Below are 26,177 nucleotides of genomic sequence, written 5' to 3' on the forward strand. Positions count from 1 at the left end.
CAGGAGGAGGGCTGTACAAAGTCAAGACCAGCTCAAATGCCCCAAGACCAGCTGCCCCTGTATTATGCTGTACTCACATACAAGGGTGCACTCGCGGCCCCCAACACACACACACACACACACACACACACACACACACACTCACACACTCAGGCTCAGAAGCAACGTCTCCTGTAACGGCAGATCTTGGAGCAATTCACAGCTCTGTGTCAACACGGCTCAGTGGCCAGGCTCTCGAGTATTGCTTGATACAGAGATTTATTACAGAGAGAGAGGCCTGGACACAACACCTTCTGTCCTCGGTATTACTCCTGATCCTGAAATAAGACATTAGATGCGGGCCCAGACTGAGAAGTAATGCAGGGAGGGGGCAGAGCATGCGGATGGGGGGGGGGGTCGGTGAAGGTGGCACTTCACCCAGTTTCAGCAGAGTGAGCTTTCTAGGGCCTCGGGGGAAACCTGAGTGGTGTCTGCAGATCAGCTGATGGGGCCGTGTACCTGATCCTGACCGTTGTGCTGCAGTTACGTGGGGGAACCCCTTGTTCGGGAAACAGACACGGTAGCATCCAGTACTAGGGCAGATCTTGTCTGCAGCTTTCTGTGCATGTGTCTCTGTGCAGTGTGGGGTGGGTAGAGATTCACATGTGGGGAATCTAAGGGAAGGTATCTTGAGTTTTTGTCCTCGTCTTCTGTAAGCCTGAAGCCACGTCCAAAACAGAGGGTATGTGCTCACAAGGGACACCTATGGAGAAAACAGACCACAAACTCAGGAAGGGGATTGAGGTGGGAAGATGCAGCCATGCTGGTCCAAGGCCGGCCTCCCGGCTTAAATCAGAGCCCACGAGTCCAGGAGCGCACCTGCAGCACCGTCCATCATGGAAGCTCCCCCAGACCCAAGTTAAGCATCCTGCTTGCAAGCGTCAAAGGCGCCCCTCCCGCCATATCAACATTGGTGGTGGCCGGGGGCCAGGAATAGCTGGAATGCCTTGCACATGCTGACAGATTGGAGAACATATAGATGTGAAGTGTGTGTCAGGTCGGATGACAGGACACATGCAGAGACGTAGGGCACGCACTCAAGAGTACAAGGGGGTCCCCTAGTTGATTTTTAAATCAAGATCTCATGGTTTATACACCACGGTTGCAGCTGAAACATTCCTCAAGTGTAGCCCCCTCCCACATTTCAAACGAAACACATGATATAACGCAGTTTTAGCCAACAGCCTGTAAGATACACCAACATCATCTCGAAGGTAACCTGGGGGTAACCACCAGCACGGCCAGCTTGCACTGAGCCCGTCCTTGGGACCAGGTGCTGTGCTGAGTGCTATTATCTCCCTGCAGAGGGGGACCCCCAGGGCTCAGGAGCCCCCCAGTCCCTCCCAGCCCTCTCCCCAGCTTCCTCTTGAATGCACAGCAGAACCAGGAAAGAAGTGTCCTTTGACTCTAGAGGCTGTGACCTCAACATGACGTGGTTATCACTGTCTCAGCACATCACACTGCTCACACCGTTAGTTCGCGTCTCCATTGCACTTGGCACTGAGTGCAACCCAGTTAGATGCAACTTCAGATCCCTTTGTTCCATTCTTCTGCGGTGACGGGGCCTTAGTATCTGGACGGTCCAGTTCCACCACTTGCAAAACCATCTTAGCTGCAAGGAGCCATCAGGAGCTGGAACAACAGCTTCTGTCAGTCTACTCCGTTTGCCCAAAGCCATAGAAGCAAGACCTCGGGGGTGTGGACAACACATCCACTCAAAATACACAGGAAGCTGGTGCATCAGACTCAAACATGGCACTTTTAGATAAGGGGGCAAATTAAACCCACTCGTTGACCAGATTCCAAAATGATTGCCAAATTCACGTGGTAATCGGCATTGTCATTTCTCTGTTGAGCTTCACTCTGGGAGGTTTAAAAAATAAAAAATGCCAGTTCAGGTATGCTTGGGAACCAAAGAAAGAACACAGTGCTTTTCCACGTTGTCAGACGCCAGCACCCTCTCTCATGCAGCACAGCCTGCTGAGCTCAGAGCCCGGCTCTCTGTGCTGTTGCTGGTGGGTCCCGGCACTGCCTGGAATGATGCTCTGTCTCCCTGCCCTTGTCCCTGGTCACACGGGCCCATCCTCCCAGACCCAAGCCAAGGCCACTTCCTCCCTGCAGCTCCCTCACGCGTGCAGACAGAGCTGTCCATGGTGACCGCGGTGCCCGATGAGCAACCCATTGTATGATTTCCCCGCCTCCTGACATCTCCGCTGAGCCCCTTGCTTGCTGGCCAGGGCACCCTGTGGGTATACACGGGTAATGTGGAGCACGGGCCTGGTGTTTGTTTCCTGATCACCCATGCATTTTGTATTTCTGCCAAAAATAAAAGTGGGCAATATTATACAGACATTTGGCAACTACATGTCACCTTACTTGCGAGCTCTGATTGACTCGAAGTGGATTCAGGCTAAGCTAGGCTGCAAGAATGGTGGGGCCGGTCCAGGGGTCTGGAGGGACGGCAGACTGCAGCCATGGTGTCCTGCTCTTCACACCTGTTTCTCTGCAGCAAGGCAACAGTCCCACCTTTAAACTCCTCTTCCCGACCTCCTGCACCCCCAGCTGCCCAAACCTGGGGTGATTTAAACCACTGCCTCTCCCAGGGCAACCTGCATATGAATTACCTGGGGTCTGGCTGCCGTGGAGTTTCTGAGTCAGTGAGGCTCTGCAATTCTAACCAGCTCCCAGGGGGCTGTTGGGTAGCAAGATTTTAAAGTAGATGCATAAGGAGAATTTAGGTAAGAGGCCAACATCTTCTAATGGTAAAAGTGATCTCTCTGCTCCTGGACTCTTTAAAAGCTGGGGCGGTGGAGGGCCGGTCACTGACCCCTGACATTCCACCTGGTACATCTCTCTCCCTCTAGGATTCTGCTCACGTCATTCTCTGGGTGTGGCCCCACTCTCCGGGGCTAGACGCCTCTGCACAGCCCTCCAGGTCACCCTTCTGTCTTTTCTCCTTCCTGTCTTACTGGAAGCAGATCCCACAGACTCTGTTGGTGGCCCCTGCTCTGGCCTCTGGCTGAGTTTGGCCGGTGGGGACACCAGTGGGACATGGGAGAGGGGAGGTGCAGGGTGCTCCTGTCTTCTGGAGTGCCCAGCACCTGGGAGAGCCCGAGAAGGGACGGCAGTAGCTGTTATTGTAACTCTTGTTTCGTTTTATTTTATTTTACTCAGTTTTCTTGTATTTTACCTCTTATTTTTACTAGACCTGGTAATACCTAGCCCAGGTACCTCCTCCACGCAGCCGTCTTGGGTTACTTGAACCTTCATTCACGTCCTCCTCCTTTAAACTCCCTCGACAAATAACTTAGCTCCTTAGTATGAACCGTCTTCTCTCTTTCTGTCCAGTTGCTCCTGAGGGTCAGTCTGGAAACCTCAGTTCCCTCTCTGGGTCTGGACGCCTCCCGTCTTCCTCCATGGCCGGCACCGCCCTGACCCCACTGTGCCCACTTTTCCTTTGGGGGGGCAGGTGACAAAACACATCAGCAACTGACAGTGCAGCAGAATAATGTGGGCACGACCTATCCTGCTGTGTGTTCCCTCTCCCAGTGATTAGTGAGTACTTGGGGAGATGTCCAAAAACAGCATAACATGTTTAAAAATGAACTTTTGAAAACGGCTTTACTGAGATGCCGTGTGCATACATACACTGGAAGCATACAGTCCAGTGGCGTTGAGGACACTCACAGAGCTGGGCAGCCATCAGCACAACTAACTTCAGAATGTTTCCGGCGTCTCAAAAGGAAAGCCTGCACCTGCTAGCGGCCGTCCTTACCTCGCACTTTGCTTCCAGGTATTGATTTAAGACACGAAGCAGAAAAAGGACATCCTGTAAATCCCCGAGGACATGGTCTGTGTGCATTGCCTGCGATTCTGACGCTGCTCGTTGGCTGTGTTTGAGCAGAACTGAATTTGGATGTCCTGAAAACACACCTGGGTCTCAGAGCACATTCGAGTCCACCTGCCTCCTTGCACACCTGAGTTCAGAAGCCTCATCCTTCCACTAGAGGGCGTGGCATCACAGGTGCCAGCGGCTCCGGGCCAGGTGTTCCCACCTCACCCCTGGCGAAGGAAGAGCTGGTTCCCGCCTGACCGGAGCAGGAGCTCTGCCTCCCCTGTTGTAATCCAGCCAGGGAAGGGAGCTTTCATTTCTGAGCCAACTGCAGACTTGACGGATTCAAAAGGTGAGATGCGGGCACAAAGAAAACACTGTGTGTGGGGTGGGGGGGGGGGTGACAATCATAATGCTGCCATTGACTGAATATTTGCAGTGTGCTTGGCATGGCGCTAAGAGCATTACACACGTATCTGATTTAATCCCCACGACAGCCTGCTGAGATGGACCTTCTTCTTTTGGCTGCTTTACTGATAAGGAAGCTTAGAGAAGCAGATTTAGTAACTTGCCCGGAGGAGCTGTCTTGAGCTTAGGACTGATATCACGATCTGTTTGGACGGAGGGAGAGGCCAGTCTGAACTGAGTGACCTCCTGCCGTCCTCAAAGCTGTGAACCTTGAGAACCCCAACTTCCACAAACCCTTCCAGGCCACCCTCCTCCCCCAGGTAATTTTATCTTCAGGGAAGAAACCGGAAGTCGGGGGAAAGCGCTGCTGAAAAACTGTAAGGTTCAAGTACACAGAGAAGGGGAAGATCATTACCAGAGGCCACATGCAGGGGTCCGCTGCTATGGACAGCAGGCCGGCAGCCCCCCAAACTCACGGTCACAGCATGGGCCGGCGGCCCCACCCTCCCTCGTGACCTCCCTCCCACGTCCAGACCCAGGTGCGGGCGTTTTCAATCCATGAGGACTCTCTGTGGGCACCATTTCAACCAGCCCGAGCCACCCCACCATGACGGGTGGCCCCAGGATGGGTTCCCACAGGATCGGGGCCTGTCTCTGCCACAGGAAACTCACCCATTCACAGAAATCAAGTAGACCCAAAGCCGGATCTCGGCCCAGCTTCCTTGGGGCGCCGGCTGCTGGAGGGGCCAGTGTCCTCAGGCCTGAACGTGGGGCTGAATGAAGGGCCATCATTACTGCGAGAGGCTGACCACCAGATCCGCACAGGTCCGAATGGCATTCCCGACCAGTCCCCTGACGGGAAGCCGCCGGGCAACACAGCGTGAGTCCAGACGGCACCCCGTGTGGCGGGGCTGCTGGACCTCCCAGCCTCGGGCAGCGGTGTTGGCACCAGGAGGCCCTGGACCTCAAACCTGACTCCTCGGCTGTGTGGCGTGGACAGGTCACATGACCTCTCTGAGCTCCCCGGTTCTCAACTGCACAATGGGGGATATGACACCTTCTTCAAAAAGCTGCCATGAGGGTCTCCATGAGCAGGTGGGTGGAGAATAAAGGAAGGAGCGATGCTGCCTGCCCTGTGCGTCAGGGGGTCACACACACGCACACTCAGGGGCTGGTCCTGAAGGTCCTGCTACATGCCTGGTGTCCCCCGGGGGATGTAGAAGCGGACGCAGTCCCCTGTTGCCAACAGTCTAATGCTGGAGACAGAAATCAAGCAACGGATGAAATTAACACTGTTTTCAGTAGTGGCAAGTGCCATGGAGAAAAATCAATAACCAAATAAATCCAGGTTAGGGATGGAGAGCGATCCATTGGAGGGACTCAGGGGAGGCCTCCAGGAGCAGGTGCCACCTGGGCCCAGACCTGAATGACAGGAAGAAGGCAGCCACGCAGAGTTCTGGAGGGAGAGCATTCCATGCCGGGGCAGTGGGTACTGAGGCGCTCAGGTGGGACGTTGTCCCATGACCACCACCTCATGCCCGGGGCTGAGGCCTGCTGCACCTGCTTCCCAACTCGGGTGGAAGGCTGGCCGGGCACTCTCTGCCTCCAAAGCTGGCATCTCACCCCAAAGGACGAGAGGCGGTGGCTAGGCTGCACCTGGGGGTAATTCTCCCTGGTGCTGACGGGCAGACAGGTGGCAGGGGGAAGAAGGGGAAACAAAACAAAGCTTCAAAACCCTGCCAAGCCTGGACGAGTGCGCTGGTGGGAGGGACGCCCCCAGCAGCTCTCCCCCCTCCCATTACCCGAGGGGCATGCCTCCTGCTGGTCATGAAGAGCCTTCTTGTTTCCCTTAGAAATAATTTTTGAATGTCTTGACAACCTGTCTCTCGTGGAATTTCCGAAGTTAGCAGACATGGAGCTTCAGGTAGCGAGGAGCTCCACTGGTGTGCAGCGTGCATTTCCCATTCCCTTTGCTCCCAGCTTCGCGCTCCGCAGGAAGGGGATGTCCCAGGGAAGGGGCTTGTGCCAAGTTGTGGCAGGTCCCTTTGTTCCTTTGGCCTGGATCTCTTGGAAGGTGGGGAGTGCCCAGCTTGCCAAGGAGAAGCGTTTGGGGGGCCGTTTTCATGACTGCTGCTGCTTTCAGGGATGCCCTCCCCACCCCCCACCATTGTCAACGTGTGTTCAGGGTGGTGTTCTTCCCCGCTAAGGCCCAGGGGAGAGCCAGGCACGGTGAGGTGACAGCGCGGGCTGGCCAAGTCATTAGCTGCTTCCGTGCACGATCAATCTGTCAGCAGCAGGGAGGGGCCATGAGCTCTGACGCTTTCCTCCATCCGCCTTTGATGGCTGACCTTATCAAGGAGGGGCGACCAGGGAGGAGCTCGTCCTTCTCTGTTCATCCTCGGACCGTGGAGAGCCGGAAACAGGAGTCCAGCACAGATATCAAAGGCCAGAGGTTCTCCACATCACGGAGAGAAACAAGGCCCACCCTTGCCACTGAGTGTGTCCCTAGGATGGGGCTGGGGAGTCTGCAGGTTAAAGCAAAGAACCCAATGGGGACCCTATAGGCAGAGAGAAGATCACAGCTGACAGCATGTGCCTCTGGAGCTGGGAGAGCCACATCCCACTCTTCCCCATCTGAGCCCCACACTCTTGGGCTCCTTGCTCAGCACTTCTCTCCTTCCCTTCCATTCTGAACGAATTGGATTTCCACCGCCTTGAAACACCCCTGCTTCCAGCTGGTTCTATCCAGGCTGTGCCCTCTGCCCAGAATATTCTTCTCTAGCTACCTTCTGTTCCTTCCTGACTTTACATGAACCTCACCAACCCCCCCAAAAAAAAACTCTGTCCCTGATTTTCTCCTCCCAGCACTTTTCTATAGTAGTTCACACCAGATTGTAATTTCTGTCTCTTGCGCTTGACTGTGAGCCCTGGAGAATAGGAGCCTTCTTTTTCACTATGTACCCTCAGTACTAGATGCAGAACATTTCCTCATTGTTGCAAGGTGGCTACAGCAGCTCCAAGCATCATCTCCTCTCCTGACAGTGTCCTAAGAAGGAAGGGACAAAAAGAGACCTCTGTTTGGATGTCTCTCCCTTATGTAAGGGGTGGGGGGAAATATTCTCCAGAAACAGTCTTTTTATGTCTCATTGGTTGTAACTGGGTCAAGTGGGCACCCAAACATGGAAAGGATAGTGGAAAAAGGGAGGAAAAGGGGAGGGGAGAAGAATTGAGACAAGGAAGGAAGGAAGGAAGGAAGGAAGGAAGGAAGGAAGGAAGGAAGGAAAGAAAGACGGATGAATGGATTGAATGATGGATGGGCAAATGGAAAGATGGGAGGATGAAAAGATGGATGAATGGGTGAGTGGGTGGGGGGATAAATGGATAGATACGTGGATAGATGAATGGATGGATGGATAGGTGGGGAGATGGATGAATGGGCAGAGGGGTGGATGGATGGATGGATGGATGGATGGATGAATGGATTTGTTTTCTTTAATTGTTTTTCATACATGCTTCACTGTGATTATGTCGTTAGTTTTATGGGAAAAGAGACCAAGAAGATGACAAATGGGAGACCTGGATTACAGTTCTGATCTTGACTTGACAAAACTGTCAGAAACACAGAAAAACATGTCCAGACCTGCTCTACCTTCCCACGTCCTTGGATGTCCCTAGTCAGTTTCCCTCTCAGAAATCAGGAATGGTGCTGGGGAGAAAAGTGGACTTCCATGAAAATGGGTCAGTAAGAAATATCAATTTTTATATTGCTCATGTAACTGTTTACTTTTCACTTGGCCTTCCAAAACTGTGTAAATCAAACATCCCACAAATAAAGCGTCTCATTCAGCCATGGAATAAGTTAGAGAATCAGAAGATAGAAAAGAGAAAGTACAGTATGAGATTGAATAAGACATGACACACAAGAGACGTGGGTACAACCATTTGTCTGAATCTTTCTAGCCAGGGTAGTTAGTCTGAAAACCCGTTATTCCCTATCAGCTCCCTGAAGATTGGTTCATGTTTTTTCATTCATTTAATAAGATGTTGTTGAGCGAATACAAAGTATAAGATGTGGTGGCAGGTGCTGGGGATATAATGACGAGGAAAATGGACAGGGACCCTGTCTTCCAGAGGGTTCCATCCACATGTAGCTCTAGACATGTCAACTGGCCACTGAAATATGATGTGGCCTTTAGAATGGAGAGTGTTGGCAGAATCACCACCTTAGCGAGAGACCTAGGTAACATCACCTGTAATAAGTCATCATGCACCCCCGATGAGACGCTCTAGAAGGACTCAGCATCACTTCTGGGGCACGTTCACCAAGAGCACATCACCTGAGTCTCATTGTGAGCAGACCTCTGACAAACCCAAACGGAAGAACGTTCTACAAAGCACATGACCAGACTCTTCAAAAAGGCTGAGATCGTGAAAGGGAAAGACCGAGGAAATGTCCCCAACAGCAGGGGACCAAGGAGACATGACAATGGAATGCATCACAGGATCCTGGACCAGATCCAGGGAAGATAAGAGACATTAGTGGGAAAAAAGAAAAACGAAATCCAATTAAAGTCTGTACTTTAGTTAGTATTGTGCCAATGTTGACTTCTTGGCTTTGGGATAATTTTATTATAATTATATAAATGAACATAGGGGATGCTGGGTAAGGGTACATAAAAAATTTTCTTGTGACTTTTGAAACATTTCTGTAAGTCTAAAACTATTTCAAAAGAAAAAGCCTTAAAGATGCAATGTGGTGAATTCTCTGATAAAAGAAGGGTAGGTGCTATGAGATCATGTGCCCACGATGGACCCACCACATCGTGCAGTCACAGTGCGTCAGCTCACGTTCACTGCGCACCTGATACCTGCTGGGCACTGGGCGTCATGCTGGGGAGGGAGGGTGAGCCAGACGGACGAAAGCATTTTGTGCACCGTCTACTCTTCTCTGTCCGCTCAACGAAGGTGATGCTCCACGTAGAAGCTGCTCGTCTCGCCCGGATCCCAGACGGAGTCGTGCAGAGCCACAGCCACACCCGGAGGACTTGCAGCATGGACAAAACACGAATCTTTGTCGTCGCAAAGCACCAAGGCTCTGGGGCTATTGTCACTGCCCTAAGGAAGCTCTGAGCTTCAACTGCCAGTCCCTCTGCGTAAAGAAGTGCACAGGAAGGGACTGCTGAGAGCTGACCAGATGACTCGGGATGAAGGTGTTAGCGGAGTCATTGCAGCAGCTTAAGATGGGAGATTCTGTCTAGAGATGGGGAAGTAGAGGAAACCGAAGCCTCCCCAGAACCACCTCAGGTGACGTTTCCTCCACGTCACACCCCAGTGTCCTCCCCACCCATTCATTCCACTATTGAGGGCCGTGATCCCTTTACTCACTGAGCACCCGTGTCAGCGCCTGGCACCATTCCAGGCAATGGAGACCCATCAGTGTATCAGCTGGCTAGTGCTGCGTGACAAGCCACCCCAAAATTCAGTGGCTTTGCACAGCCCTTTATTAGTTCCTCGTTCTGGGATGGGCCGGATGATTCCCGCCGCCCTTGCTCCCGTGTCTGTGCTCTGCTGGGAGCTGAATGACAGAGTCCTTTCATTCACATGCCGCTGAGGCCAGGCTGTTGACTGGGCTGTCTCGGTTCTCCTGGGGCCCTTCCTGACCAGCAGGCTGGCCCGGCCCTGTTCACACAGAGTCCTTAGCACCCCAAGAACAACAAGCACTGGGACCGCAGGGCACGGCATTCACATCGTGTCGCCAACGTCCCGGTGACCAGAGCAAGGCGCACGGCCAGGGGCAGAGAAATGGCCCACAGCCTCTGCGAGAAGGAAGAGTTAGTGACCATGTGTCAGACGCAGTGGGGAGAACAGGGAACAGGCACCGAGAGGGGCATAGAGGAGGGGACGATGACCTCAACTAGACGGACCAGGGAAGATTTCAGAGGGGAGGTTACGCTTGAGCCCGACCTTGAAACGTGAGCTGCAGCTCACCTGGGAAGGTCGAGTTCATGCACATTCTTCTTCTTGCACCGTGCGGGGGAGCACAAGAAACCAGAGCAGGGATCACCCGGTCATCGGGGTGCTGGCTGTCAGATGGCAGGGCTGTGACAGAGGAGGGGACGAGAAATAGGAAGAGTAGCATAAGGACAAGAAGGAAAGTAACACGAGACAATGTGGGATGGCCAGTGAGAACACAGCTGTCCAGCTGGGTGGCCTTGGGCTCACTGCTTAACCTCTCTGTGCCTGAAACTCTCCATCTATGAAGTGGGGACAAGATCATCATCTCATGGGGTATTCATTTTGGGGACTGAAAAACCTGATGATACGAAAAGTTCCAGTAGTTCTCCATACGTGATAAGCTCTCAGAAAATTATGCTGGGGCGCCTGGGTGGCTCAGTCGTTAAGCGTCTGCCTTTGGCTCAGGGCGTGATCCCAGAGTCCTGGGATCGAGCCCCACATCAGGCTCCTCTGCTGGGAGCCTGCTTCTTCCTCTCCCTCTCCCCCTGCCTGTGTTACCTCTCTCGCTGGCTGTATCTCTCTCTGTCAAATAAATTAAAAAAAAAAAAACTCTTAAAAAAAAAAAAGAAAGAAAATCGTGCTGATGTGACGATCATTCACCACAGGCCCATGTTTTGAAGGTATGATGGGATTTGGTGTGCCCAGTTGCTCTGTAAATAGACACTTTTGTCCCACTATAGGGCTGGAAAAGCCAGGGCTCAGAGCGGTTGAGGAAATGTGGGTGGGCGTGGAGCTCAGAGATGGAATTCTGTGCGTGAGCCCGGGAAGTCTGCACCTGCGGCCATGTGGGGGCTTCTGTCAGAGCCTGCTGTGTGCCCAGCAGTCCAGAGCCCCTCACGCTGCAGTATCACGCATCCACATTTCTGGTCTGTTCTCCCCCTTGCAAAGAGGGAGCATTTAGACACAATCTCTCCCGGGCCGTCTTGCCGGCCCAACGATGCACTGGGGCAAGGGGGCCGTGTTCATGCACATGAAAGACTGTGTTGGGGTTTTCCTGTAAAACTGTTGTTTTCTTGAATATGAGATGTGCCCTAACTCGACTGTCTTTGGCAGGAGGCAGACATTCCAGTAAGGGAGTAACCCAAAGGAAGCGTCTCCGTCCAGCCAAGGCCTTCGCGCACGTCTGACCCTGGAGGTGTGGTTGCAGACAGTTATGCGTTCAGAGAGAGGACCCCTCTGGTGGGCACGGTGCAGACACGGCTTCGGCTTTCAGAAGCAGTCACGGGGGAGCAGCCCTCTTCCTTCTCCGTTCTAGTCCTGGCTGGGATGGCGCTCAGGAGCACGCCGCAGCTGGAGCAAAGGGAGTTTATTTAAAGAACCCGAAAGGTTAAACCACTCAGTGATCTGCAGAGTTGACTGAGAGGCACTATTGAGCAGCCCAGCCAAGTTCGACCTGGGCGGTACGGGTCTCAAAATGCTTCCTGCACTCTGGTGTCTCTCGATTCCAGAATATACAGCAAAGTGCTGGACGGCAAGGCGAAACCAGGAGCCAGGAGCTTTCGAGGCCGGCTCTACGCTGCACCTTCTCTGCATCCTCCATAAACAGCTGGTGACTCCGCACAACTGCGGGAGGTGGATATTGTTCTTATCCCTCACTTACAGATGGAGAAACTGAGGCATGGGAGGCGGGGCGAGGCCACATGCTCGAGGTCCAGCAGAGTATGGGGCAGAGCTGGGGTTTGGAGCCAGGCTGTATGGCCTCAGTGTCTAAGCTCTTCCCTTGGAGCCACCAGCTCACGCTCCACGGACGGGTCCTCGTCTGTGTCTCCAGCGAGACTTTGCTCCTGGGCTCTGCTCCTCCTCGTCCACCTGCCTCTGGGCTTCAGACGGGTCTCCTCAGATCCCTCGGTCCTGCAGACTCACAGGTTAGAAACGGACCCTGACCTTCAGTGGGAACCCTCATCTTACCCAGAGCCCTGAGGCCAGGTGGGCGATGAGCTTCACCAGAGGCCCCCGGCCACGGCTCTCTGCGTCACTCGGGGCTGTGTCCCCAGAATGCCACCTGGAGCCTGCTGCACACACAGGGGCATGACCTCCAGCACACGTCAGCTGAATCAGAATCACCAAGGTAAGGCTTGGCCTCTTGGAATGCACCCTCGATTTCTATCCCCACGTTTCTGTGTCCACTTTCTCCCTGAACTAGCAGACCGGGCAGCACCGGCTGCCCTTTTGACCTCGCGGATGGCTTACTTGGTTGGTCGCCTGGTGTCCACTGGGCTGTGCTGGCGGAGGGCCAGAGCTCTGCATTAACATAGGAACAATGGGGCACCCAGGCTCAGAAGGTGTGGGTGTCTGTGCCTGCCACTGGCCAGCAACACGAGGGCCGTGCAGGTCCAGGTTCACCTGCAGCAAAGTGGGTTCTGGACCCTGGTGCCTCGTGATGCTCGTAGCTGCTCTCTTACTGTCTGTCCTGGAGGGGAGATGATAAGGTTAATGGGATAGCCCCAACTCAGCCTATGCCTTTTCCCCAGGGATGGGCCTTCCACTCTCAGAAACCCTACATCCCAGTACGGGTTAGGCCACCCCTTTGCCGAGACAGAATGCACAGGCTGCCCCCAAAACCAGCTCTGATAAAGCGCTTTAGGGAAAACTCATTAAGAAGCCCTTGTCCACCCACCTCCTGCATCCTCACAGCCGCTCCCCTGGTCCTCACCGCGTCACCATGCCCCAGACTTCCCAACAGCTGCTGACAGGCCTCCCTGTCCCACCCCATCCACACCCCATGGTCTTCTTCAAGCCATGCACGAACTTCTCTTGGGCTCCAGAAAAGACCCAGACTGGAGGGCCCTTGGTGATGGCTCGGGCTCACTTCCCCTTCACCCCCCGTGCCCTGTGCTCCTGCCACCAGAGGGAAGTGTGTCCCTCCTGCAGCTACTTCCTGTCCCCTCCAGCCTCTGCTGGACTCCTTGCTTGCTGCCCACCCCCCGCAGGACCAACAGAAAGTATGCCATGTGCCTTTTCCTGAGCCCTTCCTACTCCTCAGCTCTGGGCTTCCACATCAGCCGCACTGGGAATCCCCTGCCCTCCCCAGCCAGGGCCCCCAATACTCTGCATCGTGGTGGCCTCGTCCCTTGGGCCATGGCTCCACGAGGCAGGAATGTGTGTTTCCCCGACAGCCCAGCACCCAGGGCTCATCCACTCGGGCACCATGAATATTCCTGCTTCAGTGGTTAAGGGCGGGGGGAGGGGGGGGCAAAGGCGCCTCCCCACAAAGCAGGACTGCTCTCTGTGGAGGACTGTGCACACCGATGGGCTTCTAAAGTTTGCTTCCAAAGCTGCGTTTTTTTAAATGAAGATGCCACCAAATGGCAGGATTCCTGGCTTCCTTGGCCGTGTGCGGAGACGGCATTGAGTTTGCTTGGCCGTGGGCACTTCCGGGGACAGAGGGTTTCCTTTTTCTCATTTGGAGTAAGAGCGGCCAAGGCGCGGGGGATTTCGATTCTTTCTCGGGGAGTGTGAGTCGGTTCCGCCGGCTCACTGGCTGCCTGCCACCTCCTCCTTCCTCGGTGTTTGTGGCCTCACCGCTCCTGCCGCCGCTCACCCCGCTGCTGGGGACCAGTGTGTCCCCTCTCGTCAGGGCGCTCTCGGCTTTCCTGGGATTTATCAGGGAGACAGTTGCCATCCCCGTAAAACCCCGCTCCTCCCCGCTCGGGTGAGTCCCCGCCTCTGCCCTCTTCACACGCCAAGGGTGGAACGTGAGAAGTCATAATCACCCGGTCCAGCCGCATAGTTTGCGCCCTGCTGTCCTGGGCCCCGTCCCTGTGTCATGCCTTTGAAGTGTCGCTAAGCCTTTAGTAGCTTTCAGATGACACTTCAGTCACACCTCTTCATTCTTATCACCGCCAGCAGCAGGCTTTGAGTTGACACGTTGGCAGCCCAGAGGCCTCTCCAGAGGAGCATGTCCCCTGGGTGACCTTTTGGCTTCTGAAGACGGCACCTGGGCCTGCAGATGGAGGGGGTGCACGGCGGGCCGTCCCCCGTACAGCGCCTGTGTCTCCTTTCCTCACCCCCGCTCGGGAGCTAGCTGCCGCCCGCTGGTTTTTCTTTAATTGTGGTAAAACATACATAACATGAAACTTACCATTTAAACCATTTTTAAGTGTACAGTTGTATGGCACTAAATATATTGACGTGCAACCATTCCCACCACCCATCTCCAGAACTTTCTCGTCTTCCCGAACAGAAACTCCGTCCCCGTTGCACACCCGCTCCCCCTCTGCCTCCCCAGCCCCAGATGCCCACCGTCGTCTTTCTGTCTCCATGGGTCTGACTGCTCTCCGCTGCTCTCTGCTCCTCGCGTCGATGGAATCTCGGTATTTGTGTCTTTGCCGCTGGCTTATTTCATTCGTTGTAACCCGTGTCAGGATGTCCTCCCTTGTTAGGGCTGAATAGTATTCCGCCGTGCGGATGGACCGCTTTTCGTTTATCCGTTCGTCTGCTGATAGACACTTGGCTGCTTCCGCCTTTTCGGACATCGTGAATAGCGCTGCTGCGATCCTAGGTGTGTAAATGTCTGAGTTTTGGGGTATGGACCCAGGAGCGGGATTGCTGGGCCGTGTGGCACTTTGGTGTAACTGGCTGAGGGGCTGCCTGGCCGTCTTCCAGAGCGGCTGCACCGTGTTGGCTCCCCAGCAGCAGAGCCTGGGAGCCCGGCTCCCGCCCCCCCCCCCGTCCTGCCCAAGCTAATGATCCCCCGCCTTTGTCACGACAGCCGTCACCCCAACGGGCACGCCATGGTACCACGGTTTGGTTTTGTGTCAGAACCTGCCAGTTGTCTTCTCCTAAAACACCATTTTAAAGTACTTTTCCCTCTCACCTTCTCTCCTTACGTGTCAAGGAGACAGTTTAAGAAAGACGTGGGCTGCCTTTTGTGCCACAAGCTACGTGTTGTTGTTGTGATAACGACGGAATCGGGGCTTCTCCCGGGAAGCCACCTGGGTGCTCACGCGGAGGGAGAGGGAGCGTGTGTGATGGCGCTGATGACTGCCACTACCTACGACACGGTGCCAGAGTAGACACAATCTCCCTGCTTTACGGACGAGGAAACTGAGTCTTACGCGGAAACCTTCAGGGCCCCCATCCTCAAGAAGGCCAGTCTTCCCTCCTGCCGCCAAAACATTCCGCCACTGATATTCTGGAAAGGTCTCGTTAGCGGAGGCCATTTGACTGGCCCGAGGAGCAGGTCCCTGAGGCCACGGTGGGACTGCCAGTCTCTCTCCTGCTGTCCCGTCGGGATAGAGCACAGAAGCGACCGAGATGGGCAGAGTGTGCGAGTGGGGAGAGGGGCAGGACAGGATGGCACCCGAAAGGGCTCCTGCAGAGGTGGGGCTAAGCCAGGTTACTTGAGATGAGTCGGGGGGTATGAAGAGAAAGGTCATTTTATTGAGAGGAGCCTGGAATCCCACCCCTCCTCTGCTCCAGCCCTCCCGTGCTGCCATCTCACTCCCAGTAGGGGTGGAAGCTCAGGCCAGGTCCTGCGCCGTCCACCCGCCTGCCCATCCTTCCACTCTGACCTCCTTTCCTGCCTCTGGCCCTCACTCGCTTTGCTCTGGCCTGAGCGTGTCCTCGTCAGTGTACTCTGTCTCGGTGCCTCTGCACTGGCTGTTCCCTCCTCCTGGCACGCTTCACCAGACGCCTCAGGTCTTCACGCAAGTGTCACCTCTCGGACCTCTACTTAATATCACAGCCCCACCCCTGGTGCTCTCGGCCCCCCACTATCTTTTCCTCGGGGGCACACAACACCTCTAGCGTGCTGTATACTTACTCATTTGTTTCTTTGGGGGTCTGTCTCCACTTCCAGTGTGAGTCCCACACAGGCAGGCATTTTCATGTGTGCATTGTTCTATGCTGTGTCCCCAGAACTTCCAGTAGTCACTGGTCCACAGGGATGCCCCATGAATATTTGACAAATGAAGTCTAGGCAGAAGGAACAGTACAGACACAGGAATGTGAAACATTTGGTGTATTCAGGGAACCCTGTGCAGTTCGTCGGACTGGAATTAATGATTAGGGCTACCCCATACAGTTGTTTAGGCAGTGTACTGCACAAGGATGCCAAGCCCAAGAGGCCAGTGGGGTGAATTCCAGTCTACCCAAGCTTACCAGTATGCACAGGCACAAAGCTGCCTTGGAACGGGTGACTTTCCACTGGGCACAAGCAGTATGTGGGCTACTGGTGGCCTTGAGTACAGGGGACGAGCATCAGAAACTGAAGCAAGGTAGACAACAGAGATGGGTCATCAAGGGCTTCATCCTGACCACCAGGAGGAGGCTGCAGCCTGCATGGCATCCATTCAGCCCCCCGATTTCAGCACCCTTGTCATGGGCAGCTCCTGGCACTTGCCAACATCTCCCATTTCTCTGCTTTGCTTTCTCCAATGCAGAGAAGGCCCCCCCAGCTGCCCAGAAGTACACGGCCGTGAACATCCCAGGGGCAACCCTCACCCAATAGTGCAGGGGTCAGTGGACACGTGCCAGGCTCCCCTGAGAGTTCGGACTTGCCCCCAACGGTAACTGCTCATGAATGCACTCCACTGAGTTTTCCCTTCCCTCATCTCCCTCCCCTGATCCCTCACTCCTGCTTCCTGGCACCATCTTCCAAACAAACCACCTATACCAAGTCCTTGCCTCAGGCTCTGCTTTCGGAAAACCCAAACCAAGAGAGAGCCATTAAAGATTATTTCACAGATGAGTAACAGCATCAGTTTTTTCACCTGGAGAGATCACCATGGACACTGGACAGAGGGTGGGTTGTATGTTGGTGCCAGATTGGGGTTTGGAGGCTCTAGCAATGGTGAGTGCCTCAACTCGTTCGTGGCAGTTGGGGTGGATGCGTAGGAAGAATGGGAGATACACTTAGTAGGCAGGGTATATGGAACCTGGCGTGTACGACCGGGTGAAGGAGGAGCCTTCGATGACTGCGGTACTTCTGACCTGGCTGATTGGGCAGACGGTCATGTCTCCAGCAAGGACCCGATAGCAAATGCAGGGGGGACAAATTAGGGACCTTGGGAGCAGACATGGTTGATGGCCTTGTTTGGATGTATGAGGCACTCTCCCAATCTTGGTTTCGTTCTCTTCTTTTCCTCTCTGGTGCAGAGATGTTTTCTGAAATACACTTTTGTTCGGCATGTAGAATAAGTAAGGATAGCTGTGGCAGTCTCTTGATGCCAGGCAGGGTTTCAGGAAGATACCGGTGATGCAGGAGAGTTCACTAGAAGGCTGTGCCAGGACTAAAGGAATCCAACTAGGGAGGTGCACCCCCAGGCTAGCAACGTGGGGGAGCCCTCATCACCAGGGCCAGAGGGCAGAGCTGTATCTGCAGGACAGGACTAACAAACATGTCCCTTTAGTTAGGGCATGACGTCGGTCCAAGGGAGTACTGCAGGAAGAGGTCCGGGGGAACAAACACTCCTCCCAACTTCTGGTCCCCTACCAGTGCCCAACTGATTGAACTCAGCTGGAAGCCAGAGGGAAAGGGAGTCCTTTGCTGCCTCTTGGGGCACAGAGCAGTGCACTTGGCAGGCAAATGAAGACATCTAGCACATTCTTAGAAAGGAGTCAGGGACAGACGAATGAGGGACACAATCACCTTCCTGAATCTAATCCAGATCTCCTGCTTGAGCACCTCCCGTGGCTTGCCACAGATTGTGGAATGAGACACGCTTGCCTCCCCGTGGCCTGCTCGAAGGCTCACCGGGTCCAACCCCCGCCCGTCCCTCCCTGCTCACCCCTACCTGCCCAGCTCTCTGTGCCTGAAACGTCCTTCCCCGCTTTTCCTCAGCCTTGGCACCTCATCTCCTCAGTCAGTGGGGTGTTTCCAAATTGTATGCACCAAGACTGTTTTTAGGGACAATACACAGGACAATAGTGGGGAAGGTGGGGGGGGGCACATCTTCTAACACAGGTGGTGGGATTCTAAACCACCCCCACCAAGAGCAATACATGTCAAAACGTTAAGTGTACAGAGCCTTTACAGGATAAGTCTTGTAGGAATTTGTCCCAAGTAAATATTCAGACTACATCAAAACGTGTGTATACAAAGATATTTACGAAATGCTGTCAAGAACAGCAAAATTAAATACAGTAAATAAATAACAAACTTGATGTCTGTATGTTCATCAGTAGAAGCTTGGTTTTAAAGTTGAAAGTCCATCCTCATATGATGAAATATTATGCTATTAACTTTAGGTGCGTTGACAAGGAAAATGAGTATAATATAATGCAACATAGAAAAGCACAGTAGAAAACAGCGGGATTTCACTTTTGGAGAGAGATATATATATAGCTTGAGGTGGAAGACGTGTGTGTGTGTGTGTGTGTGTGTGTGCGCGCGCGTGCGCCCACGGTAGGTAAATGTAAGTCTTCTTTGTCCGCACATGTCCCTCCCTACGTGTCTTCTACTTGAAGCCACAACCACTGCCTTGGCTGATGAGTACCTTCCATCCCGTTCTGTGCAGCCCTGGTCTGAACTGGAAAATTCTGCCAGCCAAGAGGAATCCTTATTTAGTGGTGTTGTCAAAAGTGGCCTTCAATGGCACATTCATTCTGCACTCTCAAATTCAGCCAGGAAAGAGAAGGGGGTGGTGAGGGAGAGAAGAAAAAGAAAAAGCCAAGTGTTTCTGTAAGCGTTTTTGGAGACTCTGAGCTCAATAAGGCAGGTGTGCTGTGTGGGCTGCTTCAAGACCACAGGGGCAAAGAAGCAGTTAGAACACTAATTAAAATGTGCCAAATAGCTAAAGCTCGGTCAGATCCAGCTGCAGAAACCCAGAGGTCAAAGTGCTTAAGGATGCATAAAATGCGGATTTTTCCATAATTATTTAAATATGTGTTAATGAGTGCTACAACACAGTCAGAGTATGTCCATTAAAGGAGTAAAAATAAAGGGAAATTGAGAAGGAGTAGCTTGAGCAGTAGGAAAAGTGCTTGTCTGGGGGTCAGACCCCCCCCCCCAGGCTCTCTTCTGGCTCTAGACCCGCTCCTCACAGTAAGAGTAAGTCATGCAACCTGTCTGAGGCTCCATCTTCTCATCTGAAAATGAGCGGCGGAGGGCAGGAAGTGGACCCCGCTACAAAACCCCGTCGTCATCAGAATCTGCCAATCTCCTGTATTTAATGAGACCGGAGAGTAAGACTGGTCCGAGGAAAAGGAGCTCGCAAGGAGACTATGGAAATTTATCTGCTTTCTTAGCACCATAAGCAGAGAAAAGGCACTGCTCATTAACCAAAGGAGTCAAGACTATAAACGAGCCATTCAGGGGAAACTGGGATGGAGAGCTCAGGGGGAGGGGGTACAAATAGGTCTGCCACTGACCACTGGTCCTCTTGTCCTGCCCCCGGTGGACACCCAGCAAGACATCGGCACAGCTCAGAGTCTCTGGGTCAGGGAGGGAGCCATTGCACGTTTGCTGGGAGCGGAGGAGATACGGGAATGACGTTCCATCATGTTTCTTCCCCAAGCGAGGAAAGAAACAAAAAAGAAAGAAAGAAACGCAGTCCAGGACCTCACTACACACCGTGCCGCTAACACCTAGCCCGTTATGAGAGCTGCTACTTCCAAAATAAAGAGTGTAGTGATTTCAGGGTATATTTTTGCCTGCGTTTTTGAGGATGTTTTGGGCCTTTCATCTCCTTTGAAGGCGTGTCACCTAATTACGCCTCTTTCATCCACGTATTCCCCAGTCGGAACACGCCAGTCCCCTCTACGGCAATTGAGTATGACTGAGGGGTTTCCACATTCCAGCTGGTGCAGAGAGCCTGGGTATTTGTGAATACCTGAATAAACTTCTTTAATCCAAAAACAAACTCCTCCTGAAAGAAACGGCCTGAAAAGGCCTTTCATAGACTGTTTTCCAACTTGCTGGTTCACGGTTTCCTTGGATTCCACGGTGCTTCCTGTACTAATGGTCTCTGAATGCATTCCCAGCTGCGGCTTCCTGGTCTACCGAAGTCCCCAGCATCAAAGGGGAAGAAGGAAACAAGTAACACAGCAGATGCTTGCAGGAGCTGCTGGGCTGCTTAGGCTGAAGCCAAAAGGGAAAATATGTGGGTGAGCATGTTGTGCTCTTCCTACAACTTTTTAAAAGACATTCTGCTTCAGGTAATGCTTCAAAAACAAAGTTATACTCACGCAGCACACATGCGGGATTCATCTGCCAGATTAAAAGCAGGATGCTGCAATTTGCATTGAACATTCATAAATAGAGGCCCAATTACATTATTATCCGCTAATAAGTAGATTTCCTTTTGGAAGACTGACAACTTGAATTGGAAACAACAGTCTAGACTGTTGAGATTGTCGTGGACCCACTAAGAGGGGACAGAAGTGACCCAGGTTCTGACACACGGCCCCACAGACACATGACACCCTGAGACTGGAAACTGGGGTGTGGAGTTGATCTGTGAGCATGAGCACCAGACTGTCACTCGTGGGCCCACATGTGGCCTCTCCAACATGGTGGTCTTGGGTCGAACTTCTTGCCGGGTGGCCAGCTTCCCCCAGAGCAGGAGTCTCCAGAGAACCAGGGGAAGCCTCAGGGGCCTATTAGGACATAGGTTTGGACATCACAGGCTGCCAGATTCGAGGGGAGGGGACAGCGACAGGCAAGTCAGGCTGTGGAAGAGCCTGAGCTCGAGACCCCAGGGTAGCCACCTGCCTTGGAGCCTGAGAAGCACAGTTGGACACCTCTGTGGTCTAGATTCGGTTCAACTTCGAATGTCCCTTCCTGCTAGAAAAAGGGGAAAAAATCTCTAAAAGGGTGATGTTTCTTTGTTCAGACTTGTTTTAAAAGGAGCTCTATTGAGGTGTAATTGGTGTATAATAAGATGCATGTATTTAAAGTGTACCATTTGCTAAGAGTTGACATATATGCCTGTGAAATGATGGCCACAATCAAGAAAATAAACAAGCTGGGGCATCACAATGCCGGATTTCGAGCTGTACTACAAAGCTGTGATCACAAAGACAGCATGGTACTGGCACAAAAACAGACACATAGACCAATGGAACAGAATAGAGAACCCAGAAATGGACCCTCGGCTCTTTGGGCAACTAATATTTGATAAAGCAGGAAAAAACATCCGGTGGAAAAAAGACAGTCTCTTCAATAAATGGTGCTGGGAAAATTGGACAGCTACATGCAAAAGAATGAAACTTGACCACTATCTCACACCATACACAAAAATAAACTCCAAATGGATGAAAGACCTCGATGTGAGACAGGAATCCATCAAAATTCTAGAGGAAAACATAGGTAGCAACCTCTACAACATCGGCCAAAGCAACCATTTTCATGACACATCTCCAAAGGCAAGAGAAACAAAAGATAAAATGAACTTACGGGACTTCATCAAGATTAAAAGCTTCTGCACAGCCAAGGAAACAGTCAGAAAAACTAAGAGGCAGCCCACGGAATGGGAGAAGATATTTGCAAATGACACTACAGATAAAGGACTGGTATCCAAGATCTACAAAGAACTTCTCAAACTCAATACACGAGAAACAAATAAACAAATCAAAAAATGGGCAGAAGATATGAACAGACACTTTTCCAATGAAGACATACAAATGGCTAACAGACACATGAAAAAATGTTCAAAATCATTAGCCATCAGGGAAATTCAAATCAAAACCACACTGAGATACCACCTTATGCCAGTTAGAATGGCAAAAATTGGCAAGGCAGGAAACAACAATTGTTGGAGAGGATGTGGAGAAAGGGGATCCCTCCTACATTGTTGGTGGGAATGCAAGTTGGTACAGCCACTCTGGAAAACAGTGTGGAGGTCCCTTAAAAAGTTAAAAATTGAGCTACCCTATGATCCAACAATTGCAGTACTGGGTATTTTCCCCAAAGATACAGACGTAGTGAAGAGAAGGGCCATATGCACCCCAATGTTCATAGCAGCATTGTCTACAACAGCTAAATCGTGGAAGGAGCCGAGATGCCCTTCAACAGATGACTGGATTAAGAAGATGTGGTCCATATATACAATGGAATATTACTCAGCTATCAGAAAGAACGAGTTCTCAACATTTGCTACAACATGGACGGCACTGGAGGAGATAATGCTAAGCTAAATAAGTCAAGCAGAGAAAGACAATTATATGATTTCACTCATTTATGGAACATAAGAAGTAGGAAGATCAATAGGAGAAGAAAGGGAAGAAGAAAGGGGGGTAAACAGAAGGGGGAATGAATCATGAGAGACTATGGACTCTGGGAAGCAAACTGAGGGCTTCAGAGGGGGGTGGGGGATTGGGATAGGCTGGTGATGGGTATTAAGGAGGGCACGTATTGCATGGTGCACTGGGTGTTATACGCAAGTAATGAATCATGGAACTTTACATCAAAAACTAGGGATGTACTGTATGGCGATTAACATAATATAATAAAAATATTATTATATAAAAAAAGAAAGAAAAAGAAAATGAACATATCCGTCACCCAAAAAACTTCCTCGTGGCCCTTTGCAATCTCCTTCCTACGCCCCTGCCCACAGATGCCCTCATCCCCTGGCAACACTGATCTGTTTTCTCCTTTTATTCAAGAGCTTTTATGGTTTCAGGGTTCACAGCTGGATCTGTGACCCGTTGGAGTTAACTTGGCGCATGTGACCATTTGTATTTTTTAGGGTGAGAAGGTTTGCTTCCATTCATTGCTCTCTAAGAGTGGTTTAAATCAGGAACGGAGGACAGATTTTGTCAAATGTCTTTTTCTGTCTCTGTGGAGATGATCACATGACTTTGCTTGTTAGGCTTGTTAATAGGATGAGTATCATTGACTTTCTAATCAAATTGTCCAACGCTCCTGGCACAGACCTTGCTTGGCCGTGACGTACTGTCCTTTGCATATATCGCTGGATCTGATTTCCTAAGTTTTGTTGAGAATTTTTTTCTTCTGTGTTCATGAGGAATATCAGTCCTAGCTCTCCATTCTTACAATTTCTTTGTCTAGATTTGGTATTAGGGTGACGCCGGGTCATGAAATGAGCTGGGAAGTGTTCCTTCCCTTTCAGTTTTCTGGACGAGTTTGTGCAAAATTGGAAAAATCATTTTCCTTAAATGTTTGGTAGAGTTCACCAGCGAAGCCACATGGGACTAGAGTTTTCTCTGTGGGAAGGTTTCTAACCACAAACAGTTTTTTTCAGTGGATAGCGCTCTCAGGTCACTGGTCTCTTCATGCGTTAGCCGTGGTGGTTGGCGTCTTGCGAGCCAGGTGCCCACTGCGTTCCTACAAGCTGCCCGTGAGATCTGTGGTCTCCTCCCTGATCTTGGCACCTGGCATCATTTCTCCTCTCTCCTGATCAACCGGCTAGATGTTTACCGAGCATATGGACCTTCTCAAAGAAACAGCATCAGGTTCCCTGGTTTCTCCCTGGTTTCTGTTGAGACTCTCTCTCCAGGAAAGGGCATGTCGCCCACAGAATTCCCTGAGAACCATTTCGCTCGTCCCTGGCCGATGGCTGAGCTCCAGGACAAATCCGTCTGCCTGCCGCTGATTTCCCCAGACCCCACAGCCCATGACCACCACATTTCATCTGGCAGTTAATTTGTTCAAAGCTGAGGCATCCCAAGCAGACGTCCCATAAAAGCTTGATGGTGGAATATTCTGTGCCCTCACAGAAGAGCTTTAGTGAGGGGGATATGATCACGTGCAATACTCCTTTGGTGATAGGGATACTCTGGCTCTGCCTTCTGCTGACATGTGGCCTTGAGCAAATGACCCATCATCCTGAGCCTCAGTTTCCCTCTGTCTCAAATGGGAATGACAATAACAGTGCTGTTCAGGGACCCGTGAGATGATAAACGCAAAGCCTTGGCCGGGATCTGGCGTGGGGCGCGCACTCTGTTAGCAGTTGCTGTTAAAAGAGGACAGTGAGCATTATGGTCTGGGACTCCACTCCCTTTACTACTGGAAAGGAAGGATTTATGGTCTTCCTTTTCTTATGTTGATGTTGGAACCAATGTTTATTGGTTGTAAATGTTAAAAATATAAACCTGTGGTAGAAATCCACAGACTGTGCATTTTGTCCCATTACGGACGAGTCCACGGTCACACCTGGTCAAGCACTGAGGTTTATATTTCCAACACCCAAAATACACTTTAGCTATAACAAGTGTTGCTTTAGGAAGTTGGACGACTCTGTGGCCATGTCTCGGGAAGACCGTGGATCCTGGGTATTTGCCCAGCCCGTCCTTCCCTGGGAGGCAGTCGTGTTCACACGGCACGGCGGATGCGCGGGCGACCAGCAGTCGTGGGTGCAGAGCGCCGGCCTCTGCAGCCAGACCACGGGGCCCACTCCCTGGTGGGACTGTCCTCACGGTGTCCTGGGGCTGCTGGCTGGAGAGCCGGGGAGGGGGGGAGGGGGGAGGCGAGCAGGGGAGAGGGTCTGGCTGGGCGCACTGTGGGAGAGCTCTGCCCGAAAGTCAGCCTGCGGGGGAGGCTCACTTCAACCCCTACAGGTCTTAGTGGTTACATCCGTCCGGATGGAGCCTGGAGTGGCCCCTGCGGCCTCGGAGTGACCCCCGGGGGGCGGGGCCTGGGGTGTTCTGGAGAAGGCCAGACAGCCTCTAGGGTCCTTGCTCTGGGAGCCCTTGACTGGCACGGATGGTGCCCAGAATCAAGTCACATGTAGACAGAGAGATAGTGTGGGCTCCGGGGAGACAGAGACAGAGAGAAGAGAGATGGAGAGACCCAGCAGTTCTGGCCCCAGCTGCCTGGTCCCCCCTCTCCAGTGACTCTTCCCCGGTGCAGACCAACCCCCAACTAGCTGCACATGGGTAAGAAGCACTAGCCGAGGGCTGCCCCCGCCAAGGTCTGTGGACAGCAGAAGTGACTGTCATGACATTGTACTGCCGTGTGGGGAGGGGCTGGAGAAAAGTGGCACCCAGCCCCAGGCCTTATACAACCACCCAATTCCCAGGGGCCTCCGGGTCTCCATCGTAAAGTGACAACCGCGAGGCAGACCTGTGAGCATTTCTGGGGGAGCCAGGTGAACCCACTGGGCATCACCGTTGTGCCTGCCTGCAGTTCCCACACCTTCTCCATCCATCCACACCTTCTTCCCCACCCCCCAGCTCCTCTCCATTTCGTTCACCTCCCTGCTTGTTCCTGTGTGTCTCTCCCTCTGCCTCCTCTGTGTTTCTTCACTGCCATAGCCTAGGGCCTGGACTGGGGCCTCGCACCCCGAGGACACTCAGCAAAAATTTGTCAAATCATGGCTGACCTCTTCTCTGCACTGGGCTGAACTTTGGCTCTCAGGGTGTCCATGGGCAGAAGAAAGGGGGTAACACATACCTACAGGCGCCCAGACACTGCCAAGGGCCAGAGGGGTGGTTTGCACATGGGGGAGCTCCGACTACTGTCGGGGGCCAGCTGACGCCAGAGCCCCCCATGCTAGTCTAGACCCAAGAGGTCGGGAGCATGGAGAGGCTGCCCGTCCTCAAGGCAGCTCTGTTGGCCTCCCAGGGCTGCTGTACAGAAAATCACCACAAACTTGGTGGCTAAAAGCAGCAGAATTTTACTGCCTCCCAGCTCTGGAGGCCAGAAGTCCAACATCAAGGCGTCAGCAGGGCTGGTCCCCTCTGGAGGCACTAGGGACGAGTCTGCTGGGTGCCTCTCTCCCGGCTTCTGGCGGCAGCTGGCAATCCCACGTCACTCTGGTCTCCACCTTCATATGGCCTTCTCTGTGGTCTGTGTCACCTCCTCTTCTGTGTCTTATAAGGACCCACTCATCCAGAGTGACCTCATCTTAAGATCCGTCATTAATCTGCACAGACGCATTTTCCAAATAAGGTCCCATTCACGGGTGCACATCTTTTGGGGGGAACACGTGCAAACCCACCATATACTAAAGGTAGTGTGATGCACGATGAAAGGACC

Source organism: Ursus maritimus, unplaced genomic scaffold (assembly GCF_017311325.1).
Source record: "Ursus maritimus isolate PB19 unplaced genomic scaffold, ASM1731132v1 scaffold_19, whole genome shotgun sequence".
Lineage (NCBI taxonomy): Eukaryota > Metazoa > Chordata > Mammalia > Carnivora > Ursidae > Ursus > Ursus maritimus.